The sequence below is a fragment of the Mastomys coucha genome, unplaced genomic scaffold, assembly GCF_008632895.1.
Source record: "Mastomys coucha isolate ucsf_1 unplaced genomic scaffold, UCSF_Mcou_1 pScaffold13, whole genome shotgun sequence".
NCBI lineage: Eukaryota > Metazoa > Chordata > Mammalia > Rodentia > Muridae > Mastomys > Mastomys coucha.
Genome location: NW_022196895.1, coordinates 41,386,280 through 41,411,185, shown reverse-complemented (window position 1 = coordinate 41,411,185; position 24,906 = coordinate 41,386,280). Strand labels below are relative to the sequence as shown.

Genomic DNA, 24,906 nt, shown 5'->3' with positions numbered 1-24,906 from the left:
ATATATATATATATATATATATATATATATAGTGTTTGTGTTTCCATATTACCTATATGGAAGTTTTCTGATCACAGTGATTTGGTACTACACATTATGAAGTACATTTTAATCATATTATTTATTTTTTTATATATGGGTGTTTTGCCTGCATATATGGCTGTGCAGGACATGTGTGCAGTGTTCTTGGAGGCAGAAGAAAAATGCATCAGGTCCCATGGAACTAGATATACCAACTATTGTGAGCCACCATGTGGGTGCTGAGAGATAGCTCTGAGTTCTCAAGCAGATTGACCAATGTTCTTAACTCCTACGCAATTTCTGTAAAATAACTCCTCTAAGTCATTTCTATGATATAGGATAATTTTCTTGTTGAACCATTGGTAGAGGCAATTTAAATGGGACACAATTGAGCAATGAATATCTGTTCACCTTTTGGTGCATGACTATTTGATCTTTTAATAGTTGAAATATTGAGAAATAGAATCAAAGAGATAATTTTTCAAAATCATGTTGACTTTCATTTATATCATAGCATTAATTCTCATTGTGTAATGGGAATCATTTGAACTTTGTGGTAGAAAGTCCTGAATTGAGAAACTGATGGGCAATTTATTCAGAGGCAATTATTCATCTTTGTAAGTAAAATTTCTTCCACTCTTCATGGCAAGATCTGGAGACATTATTTTGAATGCTGATTTCCCTCTTCCTTCACACGTTCAAGAATAGTATGGGACCTTGTATCTCAAACACGGTCCTATCGATCAGGGAGGTAAGGAGTTGGATGGTGTGATTCGGAGATACAGGCATTGGTTCCCAATTCAGATATGTCTGAGGAGCTGTTCTAAAACAAATGAATAAGATTGTTTTATTAACAACAGTTTTGATTACTGGAGGGTTTTGTAATTTGGAAGTGATTTAGGGACCAATAAGAAGGCAGATCCACCTGACTATTGCCAATGCCGTCTGTGTGTCAACATTTTAGAGAGAAACAGTGTTTTAGGAACTGAAACTTCTTTATCTGGCAAAACCAGAGATGTGAGAAGTAAACAGAAATAAAGCCATAAAGTTTTCTGAGTGGACAAACTTTGCTTTTCACAAACACTGTACTGGAGAATGAATGACAAGACGTCATCAGGGACTGATCATTTGGATGATGGCAAGAAACAATACTGGTTTTTTGTTTTGTTTTGTTTTGAGGGAACATTTATAATGGTTCTGCCAGAGGAGAAGAAACACCAGTGGGGTGATCATCTCTTAATAGACCAAGGATATTAGACACTTGGCAACAGCAGAGGTAACCACCAAGACAGGCCACAAAAGGCCCAGCATCCTAAAGCAAGCAAAAGCATGTTTGTCTCTAAGGAATCATATTTTCTTCTTTCTAGAGTTTCTTTCTCATTCTTCTGCAATGCATCCTTTGGAGGCTTCTAAGAAAAAATATGTCAAAAACTCATGAGATTTCTAGCCCCTTTTGAGCTGGTCTATCCATTGTCAACTGTACAGGACGGAGAGCTTGGGCTGCTGCATTCATCAGCAGAAACTAGAAGTAAAGAAAGCCCAGCTCCCATTCCCACATAGAAATTCCAAGTGCAGGAAAAATGATAAACTCGCCGAAGTTTATCACAACTTTTCTTTGGTTCTCACCAGTTATGGCCTGTCTTGCAAGCTGATTCTTGGATCTAACCTTTACTCCTAGAGGAAGATACAGAATAGTAGAATAAGCTACAATGGAAAAAAAAAGTATATGTAGATCCAACTCCATCCATTTGAGTGGAAAACTATTTAATCTTAGCATGTATCTGGAATGTGAAAATAGTAGCTACCTCTCTGGAATAGCATGTGAAGGCCCAGCATGTTTGGAACATAGTAAAGGTTATTAAAATGCCTCTTAGAACACAAGCTAGACATGGTATAAAAGAGTAGCTTTGTTTATATGTGCGTTAAGAACACTGTTTTCCCTCAACTTGTGAGCATGTGTAGAAGAAATCATATTTTTTTGTGCTTATTACTAATTCACAACTAGTCCATTTCGTTCCAAGCAGTTTTCGCTATTAAGAGTTAAGACAGAAATTGCATTTGAATAATTTGTGCTCACTTACCAAATTGTCTGTGAAAAATAAAAAGGAAACACAAGAATAAGGAAACATAAAATATGGATGTGAAAGTACAGTGTTGGCTTAATGGACCTTATTTTTAAAAAAAAAAAAAAAAAGAGTCATAAAAGTCCTGTGCAGGGTACTCAAAGTGCATATTTGGTTAATTTTGTTCAAGGAAATGACTTTAAAGCTTTTGAGAAGAAGAAAAAAAAAAAAGAAAGAAAGAAAACTTGGGCAACTTCTGCTGCTAGAAAAGTCAATGCATTTAATCTTTTATTCCCAGGGACTGGCTTCATCAAAGAGGCAATTCAGAGACTTAGACTTAATTTTTTTCTTTAATGAGTAAAGCCAAGCTAAAGGCTAAAAGAAAAAGGGGAAAAAAGAAAAGAAAAAAGGAACCCTTAGTATATAAACATACTTGTCACAGAATGATAATTTGGCTGTAGTTAAAATTCAACACAAGTCAAATGGCGTCATGCCCTGCCCCCGACCTTGGATGAAAGTACCTTTGCCCATGGTCATTCACCAGTTTGTATCCCAAAAAGATGTCAGTTAGCAACTAGACTTTTGGCTAGGTGTTTTAACTTTGTGAATTTGTTCAAAGGGGCCCTTCTTAGTCAGTGCCAGATCATCCCAAATGAGACACTTCTCCAGGTTATTTCAGGAAAAGGTTAATTGTAGATTCTTGATGCTTAAGTGGGTCATGTTCAGTTTTTCATGACCTGTTTTTAAAAGTAGCTCCAAGTCACTTAATGACTGCAAGTAAATGTTCTGTAACTTCACTGGGTACTTCTCATATCACCACTTGAGTGTTTTCTGGATACCCCAATCTCAGGGAGCTCACTGCCTCCCTTGGACTCTTGGACTCGAACCATGTCCTGAAGCTGCTGTCTCTGTGTATGACCCCTGTTGGCCTCTGAGATGACACTTCTCTCTCAGCTAGTCTAGCCTACACGTCAGGAAGTCCTATCCCTAGGATTTCCAACATTTCTCTCGAATCTCTCCAGGCTGTTTTCTCTTTATCCTATCAAAACCTTAATTTGGATTGTTGCTTGGGATCTTGCCTTTTCTCCAACATGTTCCCTCTGAAGAAAGGGAGGTGCTTATAAAAACTATAGGAGAGATGGCTCAGCGGTAAAGAGCACTAACTGCTCTTTCAAAGGTCCTGAGTTCAAATCCCAGCGACCACATGGTGGCTCACAACCATCTGTAATGAGATCTGATGCCCTCTTCTGGTGCATCTGAAGACAGCTACAACGTAGTTACATATAATAAATAAATAAATAAATCTTTAAAAAATATTTATAGGAAAAAAATCCTATCACATCACTCTGAGACTCAAAGCTTCCCATGGCTCCCTCTCCTAGAATATGTCTCCTAATTCCTACCATGGTTCAGAAAAACCTCTAAAGTCTAGGTCCTGAGTCTCTTCATGTCGCTCTCTACCACATACTCTGCAACTCTCTGCTACAGTATTGTCTTAAAAACTCCAGTTTTGTTTTAGTATTGTGATGGCTTATCACAGGGTTCTCTTTTGGTGGAAAGCATTTCCTTGAGTTTCTTAAATGGCTGCTGTGTTCTCCTGTGTAGACCTTGTTACTTTCTCAAGGACACTTGCATGGAGGTCTGGTTAAACATCTGTCCCATTACTCAACTCAGGTCTTCTGCAGCATTGTCCCCTACTTGGTTTTGTTGTTGATGTTGTTTTGATTTGTTTTGCTTTTTTGTCCCCCCCCCCGCAATTAATAGACTCATTATTTAAAGCGCTTACTTGTTCCTGTCTCTCTATCCCTAAGATGTAGAGTTTATGAGTGTTAGTATTGTGTCTCATCAGTCTTGACTGTTAGACTTAATAGATGTACAAAAACTTTGGAGTGGATGATTAAACAGCTAGAGCTAATAAGTAAAATTAGAGCAAGATGCATTATTGGGCATTCTTCATTTCCTGGGAATTATACCCGCCATTTAAGTACATCATTCAATTCCTTTACAACTCAGAATTTATAACAAGGCTTTTAAAAAACCAAGATAGAAAGACAAGCCAGCCTAAATATAGTTAGTTATCTCCTGAGAGGCTCTGACAGTACCTGACTAATACAGATGTAGAGGCTCACAGCCATCCATTGAACTGAGTACAGGGTCCCAGTAAAGGAGTTAGAGAAAGGACCAAAGGAGCTGACGGGTTTGCAGCCCTTTAGGACGAACAACAATATGAACTAACTAGTACTCTCAGAGCTCCCAGGGACTCAACCACCAACCAAGGACTGCACATGGAGGGGTCTGATTGTTCTGGCAGCATGTGTATAGTAGAGGATTGCAAAGTCGATCATCAATGGGACAAGAGGCCCTTGGCCCTGTGAAGGTTCTGTGCCCCAGTGTAAGAGAATGCCAAGGCCAATAAGTGGGAGAGGGTGGGGTTGCAAGCAGGGGGAGGGGAGGCAACAGGAGTTTGTTCTTGTTTGTTTTTTTTGTTTTGTTTTTTTTTGAGGGGAAACTGAGAAAGAAGAAATCATATGATATGTAAATAAAGAAAATATCTAATAAAAAAACCCAAGATATTTGACACTTTTACTTTCTTGAATAGATCATGTATACATGCCAGTGTTTATAATGATTTCCTATATTCTTCTGAAACCTGAGGCCAAAAGTTCTACCTAATTCAAACTTTTCTCTTTATGTTAATTGTCTATTATTATGTAAATATACTTCAAAAATTCTTTAAACACTTTGAACAATATGGTAAGCAACTGTTTTGTGCATATACTTATAGACAGTAACAACTGCCTTTCAGCCTTACCAATATCAGTTATTTACCTTAGTATGTCTTCAGGGGGTCATCTTTCTTGTATTTCATCATTGAGTATTTAAGAGACTAACTTGACACTAGTGTCAGTAATGTGGTTCGATTCTGGATAAACATTCAAGTAGGTTTCTTTCCTCAATTCTGAAGACTTTTTCTTTGTCCTAATTTCAAATGATTTTTGACACATCCATGGTCATTTCTTAGAGTTCTTTCCTTTCTGGGTTCTCATGGTTTCATATCCACATGTTACTCTTGTCCACAGTCTATATTTCTTTGCTTTTGTTGTTTGTTTTGTTGTTTGGTTTTGTTTTTCGAGACAGGGTTTCTCTGTATAGCCCTGGCTGTCCTGGAACTCACTCTGTAGACCAGGCTGGCCTTGAACTCAGAAATCTGCCTGCCTCTGCCTCCCAAGTGCTGGGATTAAAGGCATGCACCACCACTGCCTAGCTTCACAGTCTATATTTCTGCATTTCTATTTTTTACTTCTCCTTATTTTTCACCTCTAACTTTGCCAGCGTTGCTCTGACATCTCTGATCATTTTTACATGACTTCCTTGCTGTGGATGAAGCCTTCACTCTCAGCTTTGTCAGTGTCAGGACCCTGTGATTTATTTGCTGCTTTGGAAATGCAATGTCATCATCATGTTGCCCAGGCTGGCCTTCTGCTCCTGTGTTCAAGTGATCTGCCTGTTCAACCTCACTAGTACTTCATACTATAGGGCTTACATCCCCACACCTGGCTAGAACTGTATTCCTGAGAGTGTTGTCAGACAGTGACATACAGAGTGAGCATGATCCAATGTATGCCATTAACTCTTAGAATTGGAGGCCTGACTGCTGAAGGCCATGTAGAAGCAATGACAAATGGCTTTAGAGTTCATGGAATATGGTCGACCAGTTAGCACAGTTAGAACAGTTCTGCCTTGGGTTAAGGCATGACCTCAGGGACTATGTGTCCTGAAGATTTTATACTGTTATAGAGTTCTGATCTGCTTTTTGCCCTCACTTAATCTAACCCCTCTTAATCTAAGAATTGCATGAAAACTCTAAGGGTCTTCCAGCCCCTCACTTGACAGTAACTCTGACACTCGCAGTCATAATGCTTGATCTCTTTCAGGCATTGCTGCTGGAGCTGATTAATGATTCAATCACCACCCTAGAGAAGAACTTAGAGCTGTAGATTGTCAGCAATGACCACTACACTTAAAAAAAAAATTTGGAAAAATAAAATTGTTAGTGAAGCTAGGTTAAAATGTTTCTGCTACTGGCTCTGAATAGAAAATCTTAGGAAACAATTTAAAGTTCAGAAAGGTACACTCTTTTTAGTTAAGCTAGGACCTTTGATGGTCAGGGAACAAGAACAACGGCAGCCCTGGCTGACGTGCCTCTCACTGAGGCTGGACTGCTGACGATTGATTTCTTTTTTTTTATTATTAGATATTTTCTTTATTTACATGTCATATGATTTCTCCTTTCCCAGTTTCCCCTCCAAAAAACAAACGAAAACAACAAGAACAGACCCCTGTTGCCTCCCCTCTCCCCATGCTCACCACCCCACCCTCTCCCACTTATTGGCCCTGGCATTCCCCTACACTGGGGCACAGAACCTTCACAGGGCCAAGGGCCTCTCCTCCCATTGATGATTGACTTTGCAATCGAGGACTGATTTCTTAAACCCATTTTTACCCTCAGCTTCCTGATACGATTTGGTAAGAATTGATGACAAATAGATATACATTCTGAAGTTTTAAAGTAGATATGAATGATTTTTATATAAAAATTAAGATTCGTGATTCTTTTGAGAGTCTTATAAGATTACTTTTAAAGATAAATAATAAAATCATAAAATAATTAACCCTCCCTTGGTAACTGCAAATTTCTGCCTGCTAATAAAACAAGCTTGCTCAGAAAACTACCTTGACTGCTCACACTTTTTCAATCTAGAACAAGTTGCTTAGTTACAAATGTACGTGAGTTTTGGGGAATAATTTGTTGTTGTTGTTGTTGTTTTTTTACCTGTACTCCATAATGTTATTCTTGTAAAGGTGTTGGGGAACATACTGTTTTGTTCATAGTCATTCACTAGAAGAGAAATAGAATGTAATCACTTTGTAACTTTACACTGCTTGGAAGATTTTGCTGGATATATAAGCCATGGGAACAAAATAAATTTGTTGGAACTTCATTCTTTCTACCCTCCAAGTATGTATATATGTATGCATGTATGTATACATACATGTAAGTGTATGTTTGTATGTATGTATGTATACATACATGTAAGTGTATGTTTGTATGTATGTATGTATAGGTATAAAGGTTGTGTGAGAGTATGTTGGAATTTTGTCCCATCCACCGAATCTGCATGCATATACATATATATGTAAAGCTAGTCTGGGTGTTTGTTGGAGTTTGCTTCATCCACTAATTATGTGTATGTGTGTATATGTATGAACTGCTCAGAGTCTGCTTGTTGGAATTCCGTTCCATTCACCCACCAGATATGTGTCTATATGTGTACATATGTGTATGTGTGAACTGTTTGGAACATGCCTACTGGGACTTCGCTCCATCCATTCTATGTGTGAATATGTCTGTCTGTCTGCATGTATGTATGTATTTGTACGTAGAAAGTTACTGGAGTCTGCCTTTTGCTTCATTTACTCAGTGTGTGTGGTATGTATGTGCTTGTGTGTGTATGAATTTTCTCTCTTTCTGGCCAGCCCCAAAGAGTTAAAAAAGCTCAGAGGTTTGTTGTTGTTGTTGTTGTTGTTGTTTTTTTTTTTTTGCTAGCCACAGGGAGTGCCAGCCCCAGTAAATTAAGCTTTGTTTCCTCAGAGAAAAGTCTACTGAACAATTTCTCTAATCACTGGCTGCCATAGGTAGCAACCCCTGTCAGTATCTGGACTGACCCCTGTCAAAGGCTCTAAGCACTGACCCTTATTGGTTGCCTGCCTCAGTTTACCCCTGGATGCTAAAGCTGATCTTTAATACCTAACTAGTTAGAAAGATAAAGAAAAATGAAGAACTGCATAGTCTAATAGGGATTTAAGAGATTTGCGAGACAACTAGCTGTCAGCACATAAAAAGTATAACTTCCCTCATTAAAAAAAAAAAATGAGAATTGTCAAATGGACTTTAAGGGTCTTAAAAACCAAAGAGAAGCAGAGCCCAGCCTAGTAGTGAAAGCTATTTCCCTGAAGCCTCTGTGGAAACGCCCACTGGTTAGAATCTGGGAGCAGTCAGACTCTGCTGAATGGGAAGGCCTCAGGCCACAGTAATAAGACGGAACTGAAAAGAGTGCAAACCGTCCACTGGGTCCGAGTGTAGTCAACAGGGAAACACATGAGTTTTACTTTATCAGCTCACCTGCTGTACTCATGTATCATTGTTTAACAATAAAACTTATATCATCAGCATGGCTTAAATTAATCACATAATGGTTATGTATTGATTTTACCTCTGAAAATGATTCTGACTATAGGGATAAAATAAATCAAATGTACGGTATTAACACTTTACTTCAAAGGCCATAATAATTTATCTACTTTTTTTTTTTAAACTTGCATGTGAGAAAATTTAGGATTGTTAGCAAGTCCGACAGATTAGCATACAATTAAGGTTAAAATATAAGATATTAGGATTTTGATTTTTAAATTGAAAATTGTGATAAACAGGTGGCTAACAGTGGTGTGGCTTATTTCTCATATATCGAATCACAGTTGTCTGCTAGTGTCTCTAGTTGAAACCAGGGTATACATCTGTTTACTTTGAAACAAAATTATTTTGCTATTATATATGTGGCATAAACTTGTACATAATCTATAATAACTAGTACTGTTTCCTAAAAAAAAATTGTAAGAGAACTAAAACAAGGTTTTCAGTCTTAAAGACTTACTACAATAAACCAAAGAGTATAAATTTGTTTTAGCTATAACTTTTAATTAGTCCTCTGTATAATGATGCTAAATGTTGCTGCCTTTTTTGTATAATATATAGATGTCTCTTAAACATATAAGTTGTCTAAATATTGGGAGGCATTAAATGTTTATAAATCTGTGTACATTCTTTTGTTGTTGTTGTTATCAAGACAGGGTTTCTCTGTGTATCCCTGGCTGTCCTGGAACTCACTCTGTAGACCAGGCTGGCCTCAAACTTAGAAATCCACCTGTCTCTGCCTCCCAAGTGCTGGGATTAAAGGCATGCGCCACCACTGCCCAGCCTCTATACCTTCTTAATTTTCCAAATGTTTCTACTCATGTTGGTTGCATTTTTGTAAAGCGTCACAGTTAACCACAGTTGCTTGATAATCACGTGTTCTTATAAAGTCTTATAAATAAATGACTTGCTAACATTCTACAGAAGTATAGCTGCTCACAAAGTAACCTGATCAGCAGATTTGAGGTATTAGGACCCACAGGATAAGCACAATGCTCTTCAGGTGTGCCTGACCTAAGAGCCACTTATTCCATCTTTTAGCTGCTTAAACTTGAGCCTAAATAGCTTTTGCCACTAACCCTTTCAAACAGAATGAATCTTTCTCTAGCATTATAGAACAATGGAAACGAACCTACCAAATAGTTAATCAGTGATATCTTCAAAGAATGTTGATCTGAGACATGGGAGGAAGTCGTCACAACTGAAGTAAAGTCATGCTGGTCACAGTCGTGCTTGCCTATAATCCCACCTCTTAGGAAGTTGAAACAGGAAGAACTTGACATTCTGAGGTTGCATGAAGAGACCCTGTATTAAACTGACAGGTAGAAGTTACTTGTGCCAGCCCTTACAAAAGTAACTAAAAGTGTCAACAGGTTGTGAGAAATTGTTCTTATGCATGTCTGTCTTTCACTAATTAAATGTGTCATTCCATCCTTGCTTCCTACTTTACTAAATTGCTTTCTGTTTACTAAATTATTGCAGATATGCTTGTTCTACTTCAAGAGGGAGGTGTTAAAACAGCAAGTGGAGAATGATAACTGGCCTGGCAGAAACAAAGGTATCCTAAAGAGATACTTGTATCTCTCAATCTGACCAGGAGAATATTGAAATGACAGACCTCAAAGAAATGGAAATATTTCCCTAGCAATTAATCACATGCTGGGAGAAGGAAAAGAGCAACTATCTGAGAAGGAGATTTCACACAATTCTAAAAACTTGTCAGAGCACATTATAGGGATGAGATGAAAGGATGGATAATGATGGGGCAATAGCAGGGTGGACCAAATCTTAACCAGGGCTGCTCAGCTGTGCATATCCTTGGCCCTATATTACACATAATCTCACTTCAAAATCCTAACGGTGGACTTGGGGAGTCCAGGGATCTCTTTGTCCCTCTTCACTCTTCTTAGAACCTGTGACCACATGAAATAAATCTCCCTTTTTAATTTCCATTAAAAAAAGGACATGATAAAATGATAATTAAACTATCACAGGTTGTAAGAAGACAAGACCAGAGGTAGTATATTATTTTCTAATTAAGATGTCAAATAATAAGAACTTTAAATATGGTGAGAGAATTGGAAGTAAAAAGAAAGGAAAAAGTTGAGTTCCTTAGTGACAGCCTGTCTAGAAGAGGAGAAGGATGACATCAATTAGGAAATCACGATAGTTACTATAATGACTTATAAGATTAGGTCCTTTATGAAATGGAAAGGAGGTGAGCCTTTGGAGAAGGCCTCTGTGCTTAGTGTCAGTTCTATAACATTGACACAGTTACAAGTAGGGCCCCAAATGCATGTACTCGTAGTGCATGAGAATTCTTTATGTGGAGACAAACAGCTTCTTGAGTCTAAAGTTAATATTGATTAAATCATAAATTTTAAAATGTATTCTTCCTTAAATCCTTACATTTAAAAGCATCTCTATTAAAAAGTCTGAACAATCACATTGAAATAGCAACAGTTGTTTATGAGGGAGCTTTCAGTTTGGGATAAATACTAATTTCTTAACTAAATGTTATCTACAGAAATAAAAAACACATCTATTGGTAACTCTGCTTACAATGTTACCTGCATGGAAAATGTTAGGAGCCAGCCCCTGTGACATCAAGCCTCCTTTGACATCCAAGACAACTCAAGCAGACTTTGCTTATGCAAAACAGAATGACCAGGGGACCAAAGGGCATCTGTGTTTGTCACTTCTATAAGAAGTATCATTTTTTAAAAGGAAATAGTTGTGGTTGATTATCTTCAATAGAAACAAAAACATCTCAGAATGGAAAGCAAAGCATAAGCCAGACATGAACAAGCAAATGGATGCAGAGACTTCATCTATGCACACACCAATTTTTATTCATTTTGAACTTTTTTTTATTTCTCTCATTCTTAATTTCCTTCAGCACTCAGTTTGCCAGGTTTTTTTCCTCCTGCTTCATCTTCATCCTCATCCCCCATTTCTCCTTCCCCTCTCTCCACAATCAGTTTAAAACAAATAAACAACTACTCATTAAGGTGCCCTGTATATTTTCAGTCATACCAACATTACTTCCTTCAGATTATAAAGCTTTGAAGACATGAATCACCATAATTTGCCAAATAAAAATGACTTTTATAGATACAAAAGTATCCACAAAGGTTAACAAGACCTGACTTCCTTTTGGGAAGACTTGGTGTTATGTAAGCCGTGCCTAGAGGAATGGAATTTCCCCAAGGAGGAATTAGGTGAAGCTTGTGATGAGAACACTCCTTCCTGTTTTATATTTTGGGTAAATACTAGGGAAAACAGACACATTGCATATTCTGGGGGAAATATAGGAAAGAATGAGCATATGGAACCTGTGCATGCTTAACTCAATGTATCAAGGCCATTAAAACTAGTGTTCACTGCCAACCTATGGCTTTGAGATGGTATCCTCAGCCCCCTAAGTCCACAACTATGTGAGGAGCAACTTGGACAACTGCGATGCAAAGGAGGGTGGGGAACCAGATGGTTTTGAATTGTGAGGTAGCTGAGCAGGAGCCTAGGAAGCCCACTAAAATCTTAACCTTCTCAGACTGCTTCAGCCAAAACCCAGACGGAACTGTGTCCTCCCCATCATGCCAGTTAAGCTATTCCGTAACCTCTCGCCAGCTTTGACTGCTGAAAACACCTGTTATGATTTCTAGTCCTTGGCAGATTGGCAGGATCTAGACCAGCCACTGGGCATGAGGGATTATCCAGTTAATGCTAACTAAGGTGAAAAATACTCCATAGGTTGGGGTTATGGGATACATAGAAAATGAAAAAAGCAAGATGGGCACCAGGATTTAGTCCGTGTTTCCTGACTGTGGATGCTATTGTGTCTCAAGCCAGTGTTGCCACGATTAATTGTACCTCGGAACTGTGGGCCAATGTAGTCCATCTTTCCTCAAGTTGCTCTTGTCAGACATCGAATGTGAGAAATGATACCAGTGACAAAGACATCAGCACCCTACATAATTCTGACAATGTTAGGCATTATTAACTTCCAGAATCTTCCTTTTCTCTTGGCTAATGCTCCTTGTAGGAACTGAGCATATTTTCTTTCCTGTCCAACAAATAGCTAACTGTGTCCTCAGGCTTCCCCTGATGAGGAGAGTGGCCCATGAGATTAGACAGAGACACATCAATATTCTGCATGGTCATTCTGTCCCTGTCATGTTCTCAATCTCTTCTACTCAGCCCTACTCCTGATTATAAACACCGAGCATAAACAGGATTTTGTTCTTTGATCTACCTGGATTATAAGCTTAAATGTTAGAATTCAAAGAATAAGTAAATGAAACAAGTCAGTGTAATTGTCATTGCTTTTATACCCCATTGCTTTTGAGTTCAGACTCACCTCTTTCTTTTGTGGAACTTTCTGATTTGACTTTTTATGTTTTGCTGTTTTTGCATATTTTAAAAATCTTCATCACAGTTTTAGCAATTTCTAATTCAATGGAAACTTAAACTTGGTTCGTTTACAACCTCAGCTAGTCTTAGAACTGAGTAATCTCTCTCTCTCTCTCTCTCTCTCTCTTTCTCTCTGTCTCTCTCTCTTCTCTCTCCCTCTTTTTTCTCCCTTTCTCTCTCTCTCTCTCTCATATATATATGTGTGTGTGTGTGTGTGTGTGTGTGTGTGTGTGTGTGTGTACATGTGCGTGTGTGTGTGTGCATACATACACACAATAAACAAGCTAAATTTCCAATAGGCACTATATGACTAGAAGACCATTCTACATTAAACAGATTTTCAAGAAATTTAGTCCTGATGTTTATAGATTATTTTAGAATTTATAATATGTTAGATCTTGTGAGCAAAGTGGCTTATAGCCAAATTCGATGATCTGAGTTCAGTAACTGTGACCCATACAGTGAAAGAAGAGAACTGAGTCCTGCAAATTGTCTTTTACCTCCATACACATGCAGAAGAATGAACTGTAAATGTAAAGTTAAAATAAGTTAATAAACTCTAGACTGATAATGTTGCTAGAAAACAAACTTTATCTACTCTCTTGTGTTGATTTTTTTAAGTTAGTGTCTCCTGTTTGTCAAGCTGTTCTTGAATTTGCTATGCAACAAAGGATGACCTTAAATTCTCAATCCTTCTGCCTCTATCTCTGAAGTGCTAGGATTTTAGACGTGTACCATCACACTCAGCTTCTTAGTCACTTTTTAAAGAGGAAAATTAATTATTGTTTTTATGTAATCAGAAATTCAAAAGTACTCAAGGGCACTTGAAAGCAGTTGGTTCTCTTAAGTAGATTGAATTTATTTTATAATTTTACTATAAATGTGCATAGCTTATTCTTCTTAGATTATGACATGATATTGCCTTTTCTTACATTGCCTTGATAGCATACATTTTATATCAGTAGACTATACATTGATAAGGCTTGTTTATCAGTATCTGTCAATATTAGTAAAATATTAACTTGATTCCATTTGTCCCCATGTAGCTCTCTCCCTGCATAGGAGTCTTTACTCTGAGCCATACAGCCTTTTATGTATGAGGAAGGGATGACAGAACTTTCACACAGTAGCTTAATTCTGTCACTCAGCATCCACTTTATAATGGCTTCTCAGGGGACCCACTTTGAATTCATTTACTCTTCTTTTTATATATCCAAACTGTGAACTCCTCTAGTTATTTGTTGCTCTTAAATTTTTCTTCACTTCATTTATTATCTTTTCTTCCAAGCATATCTTTAATTGTTCTTCATGCCTCAACATTTTGTCTTGCTTCTGGTTTTGTACCTTGAAACTGAAGTACTCCAAGCATGGAAGCAGGGTCTTTAAGGTTCCCAATGTCTCTGCAGCACCTCAGCCCGTGATGGCATGAGAGTATAGAAGGCATAGAGTATCATGAAACTTGGTATGGTGCTAATTCATGATGACAAAGTGGGTACGCTCTATAAATTAAGATACACACATGGTCATTCTTCTCCCACTTTGCCATTCACATAATAAACAATGGCCACCAGTTAACATTCTCTGCATTAAATGGAGACGTAAAATTGAGTAAGCCTGTATCATCCCATTCAACAGAGAGCTACAGTTTAATGAGAGAAATCCTGCTCACAGGCATTTATCACACTGGGGAATAGTACCAATCCCTGTAGTGTCCCCAGGAGGCAGAAGAGGATGTTTCTGCAGCACTTGATGAACCTTTTGCAAAGTGGCTTTTGTACTGCACTCCAGTGGTTAACTGGGAACATGTCAAAAGAGTTGAGAGCAATCTACTACAGGAAAGAGGGCAATGTCTGCAGAGGCTTGGTGGTATGAGAAGAATAATATGAGGACTAAGCTACATATTAAACTGTCATCTGCAGTGGAGCATTTAATGGGAGAAGGAAATGAAGCACAAAGAAATTCGCATAGGATCAAAACATCCATTCTAACACCCCTGAATACCAAGTTGTGTATAGTAGGAAGGTTACCCAGTTCAGCTTCAAGACATGGTAATGAATGTCTAAGTGTGGAGTGCCTATAACTGGGAGTTCAAAACAGTCTAGGGTATAAATGGGAAAAAGGACAGAATATTTCATTAAAAGTGTGTGTGTGTGTGTGTGTGCATGCGTATGCAGGCAGAATATTTTATTAAACGTGTGTGTGTGTGTGTGTGCACGCGTGCGCATGCGCGCGCATGTGTGAATGATGAGGTTTTTTTTTTTTTTTTTTGGCAAGGAGTACCTTAAGACAAAACCCATCCCAGGAAGTGATCTAGAGCATAAGTTTGACACATCAGCTTCCCACAAGTTAGGGAGTATTCAAAATGTGACATTAGCACTGTATCCAATACTAAAAGTTATTTTGGGTTGGAGAGATGGTTCAGTGGTTAAGAGTTCATACTGCTCTGGAAAAAGGACTAGAGTTCATGTCCAACACCCTCTTCTGATTTCCACAGACACCTACAAACACACACACACACACACACACACACACACACACACACCACACCGTGTACAAAATAAAGTACTGTTATGAAATTGAACTACTCTTTCCAAATGATCTAATACATCCAACCTTTAGTAATTAAGAGAAGTGAAACAAAGGGAGGGAGGGACATGGCTTCCTCTTATCTACTGGAAACCTCAGTGGGGTGATAAAAGGCTGTTAAAATTTGAGAGTAACCCTGGCCAGGTATAGCAGTCTAAGGGCAGGACACAGCTTTTGTAACTGTTCTACAATGCCCAACAGAGAAGAGGCAGCAGGCAATGGCTGAGAGCAAGAGCACTTGGAAGGAAAATGGAGATTTAAAATACTAAAGGGCAATGGACTTGCTAGAAGACTTAGGTTGGGGCATCAGCAGACAGGTGTAGTGTGCCAGGATCATTCAAGGATGGTATCCTTTGTATCCACAAAACGGAGAGTCATAAGGGAAATTTAAGTTGTAACAAGAACCATGATTTAGCAAGTAGTGTATGGAAGGCTATTGCATGCAAAGATTGTGATGTTCTTGGAACTTTATAAGGAACAGTCATAGGCATGAGCTAAGACTATGGCAACAGGAACACAATAAGAAATTGTAGAAGGTAGACACATACACTTCTTTGGGGCCAGCTGAAGAAACTTGATTAATGTCTGTAAGCACTTCCTATCTTAGGCCTGGCAGTGTGAGAGCAATGATCAGATGTTTCTGAAGGTGACCCATGATTCTCATTTGTGCTCCCCTGAATGATCTAGATGAGCTCAATTGTAGGGGATAAAGTTTCCCTGTAGGAATAGCTGCATCAAATATCAGTAACTCACAGGAGCAGTGGCCTCTTTCCTGCAAAAGAGAAATGCATTCATTACCCCATGGGCACAGAATGAACAGGCACTGTTACTGGCTGTCATTCTGACTGAAATTTTGCTACCAAGAACATTTTCTCTTTCTCTGACAATGTTGCACTCACATCTATCTTTAGTTTGTCCTTAGCATTGGGGAATGAGAGTGAAGAAGAGCAGGAGCAAGCCAATCCAGTACATTGAGAGAAGCAACTTAAGATGATAGAAAGATGCAAGGCACAGAGTCATAAGTACACTCTCAGAAGCATCTCAGGATGATGGGGATGTGCAAGGGGCTGGGTCAGAATAACATCTCTTTTCTCACCATTTCATAGCTTTATCAGTTTCTCAGCTACTTTGATACTCTACAGAGTCCACTCTGTAACCCATGGTTTATGTGCTGCTGTAAAACTTGTATTAGACACTGGAGTATGACAGATGATAGCCATTAAAGGACCCACATAACATGATCCAGAGTAGTCACATGAATGATTCAGCTGCATCTGGCACACCCTAGTGCTATAAATTGCTGTAATGATATCTCATAAGACTGAACTGCAGTTAGACCAAGGACTTACCAAAAGACCAAAAGCCACCCACGAGCTATGGCAGTGACAGTGTTATAGAATAAAAGGTTCTAAATGTTCCTCCAGCCATCAGAATGAGCCTTGCTAAAGTACCCCTGCATTAATTAATATGACCAATGTCCTCCAAATCTATATCTATATTAAGTGCCAATTGCTTGTTCTAATGAGTGAAGAAGAGTCAAAATCCAAGTAAAAAGACTGGCTGAGATTTTTAAAGGTTAATTAAAATTATGAATATTAATGTTTGCCATGTCATTAATATACTTTCATATAGTTCTTTGATTACTACGTTATGCTAGGTGAATAATCATTTGATGGTAAATAGAAATGATGTACTAGTTAGCTTTAACTATCAACTTGATATAGTCTAATGATGTCTGAATCTCTGGTGTAGATCCTCAATTGAGAGATATCCTAGATAAGATTGAACTAAAGTCATGTTAGTATGGAATTGCCCTAGTTTTTAGTTGATGTAGGAGGGTTCAGCCCACCAAAGGCAGCACTATTCCAAAGGGCAGGTACTCCTGTTGCATCTTTGATCTGTAAGATGATGTGGAACCTAAAGCACAAAGGGGACTGCTTTGAATGGCAATGATCATGGACTCACCACCAGAATCGGGAAATTACTGATTGGACTCTGCAAGGTTAGTAAGATCTGGATTTTACTACATCCAATTCTGTGTCCTGTGAAAGTCACAGTCTAGGCAGCAGATATTCCTGAGAATCTACAATGCAGTTAAAATGAACTCAGAGTATCATGATGGACTTGTAATTTTGTCTGTGATTTGAAGTGGTGAAATTATAGTACCAATGCTGATAGATGGAAAAATCATTGTGTTAGAGTGTTTTCCCAAGGCCCATCCTAAGGTGATATGCACTTTCGTTCCAGAAAGCTGTAATGATCTGCTCCTACAGAGGCCTTCTAAATAAGATCAACTTTTAAGTATCTATTTCAGATAGGACAGATGAGAAGATTAAAATCAGCAATGCTTTTAATACACACTGAAAAGTAGTTTCAACTGACTGTTCACAATCTATCCTTCAGGGTAAGTCCTTAGATCTTTGTCTGTGTTTCAAAGTGTCAAAACTAAGAATTATTTTCTTTTTGACTCAAAGCAAATACAGCATTTTATTGACAGTAAAGCACAATTGTTTTTTCCATTTGTGTGTGTGTGTGTGTGTGTGTGTCAGAGAAAAAGAGAGACAAACAGAGAGATGAACAGAGACAGATTGGTTGGTTGATTGATTGATTGATTATTGCTTGATTGGTATTTGGCAGCTCTAGTAAGTCTACCTTTAGAAATATCTGAAACATGGTAGGAGGAACTGGGTGGAGCTATTCCTTTCATCTATTAAGGAACGACTTCTCTCTGTCTCAAGTCAGAATCTTACTATTGCTAACAGAATTGTTTATGTGACAAATGACTATATATACCATTCCTGTATATGGCTGCTATACCAGAGTTCTATATGATAAATGGAAAAGCAAAATCAGGACTAAAGGCTTTGAATATACACAGACCTTTAAGTACTGTGATTTCTAGTAAAGAAAAACTTTGTTCACATAAGTAATTTACTAGGATGACCACTGTAGTCAGATGTCTATGAAGTTAACCAGAGAGTAGAACTCATATGTGATTCCTATACAGAATTATAATTATGGTATGACAAGACTTAGCATCTCATGGTTTCAAAAATGAAATGAAACAAAACTGTAGTGAAGCCTAGTTTTCTAGATGTAATAGTGTTTTAAGAGAACCGTAGTGGATCTTGTGCTCCAGTCCTCCCAATACTCAACCTACACCAGAGACAGCTTGACCCCCAGGACTTCTGATACTATCAGGCTCATGAGACATCCTTATATCCAGGCTCACATATCAGACCCTCTAGACTCCCTCCCATACCCAGAGATATCCTGATCCTAGAAGGTCCTTCATAACCAGACTCTAGGAACGACAGACTCTAGTTGGAATGGCAAGGCCAGTTAACAACAGAGATAACCACTCTTCCTAAAATTTAACTAAAATGAAGGCACAGAATACCCAAAAATGGGACACAATGAAAGCAGTGTTAAGATGAAAATTCATAGCACTCGGTGCCTTCATGAAGAAATTGGAGAGATTCTACACTAGCAACTTAATAATCTGAAAGTTCTAGAACAAAAAGAAGCAAACAGGCCAAAGAGGAGTAGAGGGTAGGAAATCATCAAACTCAGGGCTGAAATCAACCAATTAAAAACATAAAGAACTATACAATGAATTAGCAAAACTAGGAGCTGGTTCTTTGAGAAAATCAACAAGATAGATAAATTCTTAGCCAAACTAATTAAAGGGCACAGAGACTGTATCCAAACTAACAAAATTGGAAATGAAAAAGAAGACATAACAACAGAAAATGAGGAAATTCAAAAGATCATCAGATCCTACTACAAAAGCCTATACTCAACAAAATGTGAAAAATCTAGATGAAATGGATGATTTTTCTAGACAGACACCAGGTACCAAAGTTAAATCAGGATCAGATAAACCATCTAAATAGTCCCATAACCCCTAAGGAAATATAAGGAGTCATTAAAAGCCTCCTAACCAATAAAATCCCAGGGCCAGATGGTTTTAATACAGAATTCTATCAGACCTTGAAAGATGACCTAATACCAATACTTCTCAAACTATTCCAAAAAATAGAAACAGAAGGAAAAGTACCTGATTCATCCTATGAAGCCACAGTTACCTCAGTTAACACTGATACCTAAACCACACAAAGGCGTAACAAAGGAAGAAAACTTCAGACCAATTTTGCTTATGAGTATCAATGGAAAAATACTCAACAAAAGTCTCACAAACCGAATCCAAGAACACATCAAAACAATCACTAACCACTATAAAGTAGGTTCCATCTCAGGGATGCAGGGATGGTTCAGTATAGAGAAATCTATCAATGTAATCCACTGTATAAACAAACTCAGAGAAAAAACAATCACATGATCATCTCATTAGATGCTGAGAAAGCCCTTGATAAAATACAACACCCTTTTATATTAAAAGTCTTGGAAAGATCAGGAATTCAAGGCACATACATACATATAATAAAAGCAATTTACAGTAAACCAGTAGCCAACATCAAATTAAATGGAGAGAAACAAAGGAATCCCACTAAAGTCATGAACAAGACAAGGCTGCCCACTCTCTCCCTATTAATTCAATTTGGAACTTGAAGTTCTAGCCAGAGCAATTAGATTTTTAAAAAAAGAGATCAAAGGGATACGAATTGGGAAGAAAGAAGTCAAGATATCACTATGTTTAGATGATATTATAGTATATATAAGTGACCCAAAAAACTCTACCAGAGAACTCCTACAGCTGATAAACAACTTCAGCAATGTATTTGGATATAAAGTTAACTCAAACAAATTAGAACCCTTCCTCTACACAAAGGATAACCAGGCTGAGAAAGAAATTATGGAAACAACACCCTTCATAATAGTCACAAATAATATAAAATATCTTGGTGTAAGCCTAACTAACCAAGTGAAAAATCTATTTGACAACTTTAAGTTTCTGAAGAAAGAAATGGAAGAAGACCTCAGAAGATGGAAAGATCTCCCATGCTCATGGATCAGTAGGATTAACATAGTGAAAATGGCCATCCTACCAAAAGCAGTCTACAGATTCAATGCAATATCCATCAAAATTCCAACTCAATTCTTCACAGAGGTAGAAAGAGCAATTCTCAACTTCCTCTGGAATAACAAAAAATCCAGGATAGTGAAAGCAATCCTCAATAATAGAACTTCTGAGGGAATCACCATTTATGACCTCAAGCTCTACTACAGAACAATAGTGATAAAACTGTACGGTATTGGTACAGAGACAGACAGGTAGATCAATAGACTAGAATTGATGACCCAGAAACAAACCCATACACCTATGGTCATTTGATCTTTGATAAAGAAGCCGAAACCATCCAGTGAAAAAAAGAAAGCTTTTTCAACAAATGGTGCTGGTTCATCTGGCAATCTACATGTAGAAGAATGCAAATTGATCCATTTTTATCTCTTTGTACAAAGTTCAAGTCCAAGTGGATCAAGGACCTCCACATAAAACCATATAGAGTGAATCCAATAGAAGGGAAAGTGGGAAGAGCATTGAACACATGGGCACAAGAGAAAATTTGCTGAACAGAACACCAATGGTTCAGACTCTAAGATCAACAACTGATAAATGGGACCTCATAAAATTGAAAAGCTTCTGTAAGGCAAAGGATACTGTCAACAGGGCAAAACGGCAACCCACAGATTGGGAAAAGATGAGTACCAAACCTATATCCAATAGAAGGCTAATATCTAATTAATACAAAGAACTCAAGAAGTTAGACTCCAAAGAACCAAATAACCCAATTTTTTTTTAAAAAAAATGTGGTACAGAGCTAAACAGAGAAATCTCAACTGAGGAATCTCTAGTGACTGAGAAGAATCTAAAGAAATGTTCAACATCCTTAGTCATCAGGGAAATGTAAATTTAAATGATCCTGAGATTCCATGTTATACCTATCTGAATGGCTAAGATCAAAATCTCAGGTGACAGCAGATGCTAGTGAGGAAATCCCACTCCTTCATTGCTGGTGGGATTGCAACCTGGTACAACCACTTTGGAAATCAATCTGGCAGTTCCTCAGAAAACTGGAAATAGTTCTACCTGAAGACCCAGCTATACCACTACTGGGAGGCAGATACCCAAATCATGCTACAACATATAATAAGAACACATGCTCCACTATGTTCAGAGCAGCCTTATTTATAATAGACATAAGCTGGAAACAACCCACATGTCCCTCAACTGAAGAATGGATACAGAAAATGTAGTACATTTACACAATGGAATACTACTCAGCTATTAAAAATGATGACTTCATGAATTTTGCAGGCAAATGAATGGAACTAGAAAATATCATTCTGAGTGTGGTAACCCAGACCCAAAAGGACACACATGGTGTGTACTCACTGATAAATGGACATTAGCCCAAATGTTCAGAATGCTCACAATACAACTCACAGACCATATAAAGATTAACAAGAAGGAAGATTAAAGCGTGCATGCTTCACTCTTACTTAGAAGGGGGAACAAAATAATCATGGGAAGTAGAAGGAGGGAGGGATCTGGGAGAAAGAGGAGAGGAAAAATGGGGGTGTGTGCAGAATTCAGTATGAAAAGAGAAAGGAGGGTAGTCCAGAGGGCCAGGAGAATAAATAGAAATATGTAGCAGTGGGAGTTGGGGAGTGGGGAGTGGACCACTAGTAACTCCCAGATGCCAGGGAATGGAGAGGCTACCAGGACCCAACAGGGATGACATTAGCTAAAATTTCCAACAGAGGGGAGAGAGAACCTGAGGAGACCATCTCTATTAGACAAATGTGGCCTCTAGTTGAGGGATGGGGCCATCCGCCCATCTCAAAAATTTTAACTCAGAATTGTTCCTGTCTAAAGGAAAGGCAGGGACAAAAAATGAAGCAGAGACAGAAGGAACGGTCATCCAGAGACTGCTCCACATAGGGATCCATCCCATCTGCAGACACCAAACTCAAGACACTATTACTGATGCCAAGAAGTGCTTGCAGACAGGAGCCTAGTATGGTTGTCCTCTGAGAGGCTCCCTCAGCACCTGACTAAGGCAGATGCAGATCACAGCCAACCATTGGACTGAGTGTGTGGACCCCAAAGGAAGAGTTAGGGGAAGGACTGAAGGAGCTGTAGGGTATTACAACACCATGGGAAGAACAACAATAGCAACTAACTGGACCCCTCAGAGCTCCCAGGAACTAAACCACAAACAAAAGAGTATACATAGACAGGTCCATAGCTCCCACCACATATGTAGCAGAGGACTGCCTTATCTGGCATCAATGAGAGGGCAGGCTCTCGGGCCTGTGAAGGCTTGTTGCCCCAGCATAGGGTGATGCTAGAGGGGTGAGGCAGGAGTGGGTTGGTGGTTGAGAGAGCACCCTCATAGAGGAAAAGGGGGGATATGATAGATAGTTTATAGAGGGTAGATCAGGAAGTGGGACATTTAAAGTAAATTAATAAAATAATTAATAAAAAAAGAGAGAAAGGGAGAACCATAGCATAGTTATGCATGATTTTCTGGCTGGAAGCCTCTGGTGGTTAATGTTGGTACAGAATACATTCCAAGTACTTTAATTTCTTTCCAGGCTAGTAGCTGACCTATGACTGTTCTCCTGTCCCTCAGATTTCAGCTCCCACTTTCATTCTCATGATATAGTCCACAGTTGTTGGTGTTGTTTTTAATTTGCTTTATGTAGGACACTTGTGACTTTGATGTAAAAATGTATCAACCATCTGAGAACCACTCAGGTGCACATAGGAAAAATGATCTGTCCCTCCAAAATATTCTCAACAACTTTTTGTCTAGTGTGTTTTGATATCTCTTCTTCTCCTCCTTCTCCATCATCAGGAACACAAGTACATACTGTGTGTGCATGTATATGTTAGAGCACGTGAGTGCACATACATGAACATATGCTTGATCACGTATATGTATGCCCACATAGGGAGAGAGAGGTGCCCAAATCTTCATGTTTTGAAAACTTAGTTTTCCCCATAATTTGTTGAAGACAAAGCATGATTTCTCTACGATTGGGCAAATCATATTCCTTTGACTCAAAACTAGTCTAAGGACAAGTGCCTGTCTCTGAGCTCACTGGACATACTAGATGTCTACAGTCTACCACTCCAAGGCCCACATGGACTAGAAGGACACATGTTTTTGTTCCTTCTCCTCATCCTCCTTTCCTCCTCCTCTTCTTCCTTCTCTTTTCTTTTCCAAGATAGCCCATAATCACCTTAAGCTCTCTTTGAATTCACTGGGTCTGAACTACTGACTTTCCTATCTCCACATCCCCAGTGCTAATATATGCACCACCATACCAGGTTTCTTAGAGACACAGATAGAGTTAGGAGTTCTGAAGTATACACCTCCACTCTCATGAACTCTTACTCCTGTTTGTTTCCTTCGAAGCAAGCCCAAATCCAATAGATGAGCCCAGGATACTTGTGTCTGTCACAGGTATCTAACTGGATGAGCAACTTTCCCACCAGCCTTCCCTAGACATTCCCATCTCTGTTTTAGGCTAAGCATCCAAGCCCTTAAGGACCGTAGAAGTTTCTGCTTTGTTAGAGGGCTTGTACATAGTTTTTCCTCTTCAAAGAGCTTTTCCATTCTTTTCTTTTTTTTTTATTACTTTTATTGTTTTACAGTCCCCTTCCAAGTTTGCTTTCCCACAGTTCCTCATCCCATTCTTGTTCATTCTGTCTCCAAGAGGATATTCCTACCCACCCCCACTACATCCCCACCGGGCCTCCCCACTCTCTGGGGCCTCAAGTTTCTCAAGGGTTAGGCATCTCTTCTCTCACTGAGGCCAGACCAGGCAGTCCTCTACTCTATACATGTCAGGGGCCTCAGACCAGCTATTGTATGCTGCCTGGTTGATGGTTCAGTGTCTGAAAGATCACCGCAGTCCATGTTAGTTGAGACTGCTGGTCTTCTTATAGGATCACCCTCTTCCTCAACTTCTTCCAGCCTTTCCCTAATTCAAACACAAGGGTCCCTGACTTCAGTCCATTGATTGGGTGTAAGGATCTGCCTCTGTCTCAGTTAGCTGCTTGTTGGGCCTCTCGGAGGATAGCCACGCTAGCTTCTGTCTGTAACCACACAAAAGCATCAGTAATAGAGTTAGGCCTTAGAGCCTCCCCTTGAGATGGATCCAAATTTGGGCCTGCCACTGGACCTCCTTTCTCTCAGTCTCTTCTCCATTTTTGTCCCTGCAGTTCTCTTAGAGAGGAACAATTCTGGGCCAGAGTTTTTGACTGTAGGATGGCAACCCCATATATCTACTTGATGCCTTGTCTTTCTATTGGAGGTATGTGGCTGCCTGCAGCCACTCATATGAATGCGTCATCTGGAATGGGAGTCAGGACCTGAAAAATTAAGGGTACCAGAAATGCGGGAAGGGTTTGAAAGAATTAGACCAAACACATGGTGTGCGTTCAGTGCCCCATCACTCATTGAAATCTCCTTGTTACAAGCAAACAGGTAGATAAAGCAAAACCCCTCCCCCAAGTTCATCATCAACTTGGCCCAATCAGCAGCTTCATCTTCAGTCTCTGGAGGCAGGATTTCCGGAGTAATTGGAACTTGG

At 38.8% G+C, this 24,906-nt stretch overlaps 1 protein-coding gene across 2 annotated transcripts in view; it reads right to left on the bottom strand.

Moving 5' to 3' along the window:
• Positions 1 to 24,906, bottom strand: part of Kcnn2 (potassium calcium-activated channel subfamily N member 2) — a 405,119-nt gene that overhangs the window by 148,797 nt on the left and 231,416 nt on the right. The window contains exon 1 of one of the 2 annotated variants that reach the window (XM_031365620.1): positions 9,474 to 9,507. The exons of the other annotated variant lie outside the window; for it this stretch is intronic. The gene's annotated coding sequence lies outside the window, so the exon portion shown is untranslated. Of the gene's footprint in view, positions 1 to 9,473; positions 9,508 to 24,906 lie in introns of those variants that run through there. 2 annotated transcript variants of the gene reach the window in all.